This window comes from Nomascus leucogenys, chromosome 11, assembly GCF_006542625.1.
Source record: "Nomascus leucogenys isolate Asia chromosome 11, Asia_NLE_v1, whole genome shotgun sequence".
Taxonomy (NCBI): domain Eukaryota; kingdom Metazoa; phylum Chordata; class Mammalia; order Primates; family Hylobatidae; genus Nomascus; species Nomascus leucogenys.
The window spans coordinates 107820601-107824756 of NC_044391.1; positions in this window are offsets into that span (position 1 = coordinate 107820601).

A 4156-nucleotide genomic window follows, 5' to 3' on the forward strand; every position below is an offset into this window, starting at 1 on the left:
CATGGAAGCTGCCAAGGCTTGAGGCTTCCACCCTCTGAAACCACAGCCCAAGCTCTTCATTGGCCCCCTTTCAGCAATAGCCGGAGTGTCTGGGATGCAAGGTATCAAGACCCTAGGCTGCACACAGCACGGGGACCCTGGGCCTGGCCCAGGAAAACACTTTATCCTCCTAGGCCTCCAGATCTGTGATGGGAGGTGCTGCTGTGGAGACCTTTGAAATGCCCTGGAGACATTTTCTCCATTGTCTTGGGGATTAAGATTCGGCTCTGCAGCTGGCTTGGATTTCTCCTCAGAAAACGGAATTTTATTTTCTATTGCATTGTCAAGCTGCAAATCTTCCAAACTTTTATGCTCTGCTTCCCTTATAGAACTAAATGCTGGCCAGGCACGGTGGCTGATGCCTGTAATCCCAGCACTTTGGGAAGCTGAGGCTGGTGGATCACCAAAGGTCAGGAGTTTGAGAGCAGCCTGGCCAACATGGTGAAACCCCGTTTCTATTAAAAATACAAAAATGATCTGGGTGTAGTGGCAGGCACCTGCAATCCCAGCTACTCCAGAGACTGAGGCTGGAAAATCATCTGAACCCAGGAGGCAGCGGTTGCAGTGAGCAGAGATCATGCCATTGAACTCCAGCCTGGGTGACAAGAGCAAAACTCCGTTTAAAAAAAAAAAAAAAAAAGAATGCCTTTGACAGCACTCAAGTCACCCCTTGAATGCTTTGCTGCTTAGAAATTTCTTTTGCCAGAACCCATCATTCTCAGCAAACTAACACAGGAACAGAAAACCAAACACCACATGTTCTCACTCATAAGTGGAAGTTGAACAATGAGAGCACATGGACACAGGGTGGGGAACATCACACAGTGGGGCCTGTTGGGAGGTGGGAGGCAAGGGGAGGGAGAGCATTAAGACAAATAACTAATGCACGTGGGGCTTAAAACCTAGGTGATGGGTTGATCAGTACAGCAAACCACCATGGCACATGTATACCTATGTAACAAACCTGCACATTCTGCCCATGAATCCCAGAACTTAAAGTAAAATCAAAATTAAAAAAAAAAATTCTGCTACCCAATGCCCTAAATCATCTCTCTCAAGTTCAAAGTTCCACAAATCTCTAAGGCAGGGGAAAAATGCCACCAGTCTCTTTGCTAAAACATAACAACAGTCACCTTTGCTCCAGTTCCCAACAAGTTCCTCATTTCCATCTGAGACCACCTCAGCCTGGACTTTACTGTCCATATCACTATCAGCATTTTGGGCAAAGCCATTCAACAAGTCTCTAGGAAGGTTCAAACTTTCCCACATTTTTCTGTTTTCTTCTGAGCCCTCCAAACTCTTCCAACCTCTGCCTGTTACCCAGTACTAAAATCACTTCCACATTTTTGGGTATCTTTTCAGCAGCGCCCCACTCTACTGGTACCAATTTACTGTATTGATCTGTTTTCATGCTGCTGATAAAGACATACCTGAGACTGGGCAATTTACAAAATTAAAGAGGCTTATTGAACTTACAGTTACACGTGGCTGGGAAGAACTCACAATGATGGTGGAAGGTGAAGGGCACATCTCACATGGTGGCAGACAAAAGAAGAGAGCTTGTGCAGAGAAACTCCCCTTTTGAAAACCATCAGATCTCATGAGACTTATTCACTATCATAAGAATAGCATGGGAAAGAGAGCCCCCATGATTCAATCACCTCCCACCTGGTCCCTCCCATAACACATAAGAATTCAAGGTGAGATTTGAGTGGGGACAGAATCAAACCATATCAGCCAGGCAGTGTTGCGTGGTGGAGAATGGAATAGAAAGAGGGTCTGGGTAAAGGCATTTCTGGTGAATTCATGGCACACCACTTCCAGGAGGGCAGGGAATCAGGAAGAGGGGTGTTACGAGCCATTGAATATACACAGAGGGATTGCAGAAGGTCTATGTGGGCTCTGGGGCTGCCATCACATGGGAGGAGAGACTGTGGACTTATCTTCAGGCAAAGCAAGCTTACTGTCTTCACTTAGATTATTTGCCTACCTGAAGTGGATTTGAGGGGCTGAAGGACATTATGGAGAGAACTGAAGCCTCCCTCCTCCATCCCGAAATAAGCTACCCTCCCTTTGGTGGAACAATTGAAATCAGGAGGACAGAACACAAGTACTAAAGAGGACAAGCAGAACAATTCACCCTTCTACCCTTCTTAAAGTATCAGAGAGGGAGGCATTGAAGGTTGTAGAAAACAAGAGTGCAGGAGTTTAGGATTCAACCAGTAATTCAGTGACCATTAGTCCCATTCCAGGCTCGTCGACACATGTTAGGGCACGGGATGCATCAGCACAGAGCTGCTTCTGAGAGCTAGCGTAGAGAGCGGGTGGGTGGGGAGGGGACCCAATGTGCCCAGGAAAACTGAGTCAGGAGACAGGGAAATGAACTAGGAAGCTATTTTATGTATGCAGGTGTAAGAGAATGAGGGCCAGACACAGGCAGTGGGATTCAGGGCAATGAACATGAGGAATAGACAAGAGAGACATTGCCAAGAAGTCTATACAGGGCCTGGTACTGGATAGCAAGAGCAAGGACAAGGAAGACATCTTACAGGTTTAGACTTTTTAACTCAGAGTCTAAGGCAATATGTTGTTAGTGGTGCCACTGACAAAGACAAGGGAAGTGGAGAGGCAGCTGGTTTGTAAAAGAGAGAGGATTCAGCTTTGGGCAAGGTGACATCAAAGCAGGAAATCAATGATCAGTGATAGACCAGGGTGAAAGGACACAACTGCAAGAACAAACTGGAGGCCCTGATGAGGCCGTCACCACTTATACTTCTCAGTGTGTCCCTTCAACACTTCCACCAAACCACTACTGCCATTTAGTGATAGCTTCTTAAAGTTCAAGGGCAGAAGAAACATCATGACCACATAAAAAGAAGATTTAGAAATAACTCATGGAAACTATTTATTCAAATTAACACATCAAATGACACAAAGGTAGGACATCTGCAAAGATGTGGAGAGCAGTGAGAATTCTGTGTAAGATATAAACATAGACATTACCTTTATTAAAAAAAAAAAAAAGAATTGGGAGGCCAAGGCGGGCAGATCATGAGGTCAGGAGATGGAGACCATCCTGGCCAACATGGTGAAAACCCATCTCTACTAAAAAATACAAAAATTAGCTAGGAGTGTTGGCGCGTGTTTGTAATCCCAGCTACTTGGGAGGTTGAGGCACAAGAATCGCTTGAACCCAAGAGGTGGAGGTTGCAATGAGCTGAGATCGCACCATTGCACTCCAGTCTGGTGACAAACTGAGACTCTGTCTCAAAAAAAAAAAGAAAAGAAGAAGAAAACTGGACTGGACTGCCACATGCTACTCACGTGTTGCTTTTTGCATTCCTCAGAAAAATGTAACTGTGTATTATCTAGCCTTAGATGTTCAAGAATCTGACTGCCGGGTCCTATCCAGGAAACTGCAACGACTGTGAGCCTGCTGTTTCCAGGCTTTCATCTGATATGCTAAGTAAATAGGGCACCATTGCACTGTTCTATTCATTCTTACTTTCCGTCTACTCCATTCACTTGGGGCAGCCAATGCCTGGGCAAACATAGCAGAAGAGAAAGGGCAGCTTTTCCCTTGAGATTCATGAAGATGATGTTGACTTTGAGTGACACCCTTGAGAGTCGTTCTTGGGAACCCAGTTCAAGATACCTCAGCAGGGCTGTGGTCCCATCAAAGAGCATGACCAGCTGTGAGTCCTCAGGCAAATCACCTAATAACATCCCTCCACATCAGGGTTTTTGACTGTAAAATAAGAAGAGGGGTTTGGAGTTCATGGACTCTAAGTCCTTCCGCTCCTGATCATCTATGAGTATAAGAATCTATGAACTTATAATAGAACACTAGGAACACTGGTCCTATTTTCAGGAATGGTCAAAGCGACATGTTGCGAATTATGAGGGGACATGTGAGGACTCGGATCTGCTTCTGTGCTTTCCTCATACACTGAGGAAGAGGGTTTCATTGTGTGTGTGGGAGGTGGGTACTCAAATGCCAGGCTCTCTGACACAAGTGGAGAACATGAAGATGAACAGGCAAATATTCAAGACTTCATTTCCAGAAAATGAGAGGTTCACAATCCTAGGAGTTTCACCACTTTTTCCCTTGAAAATG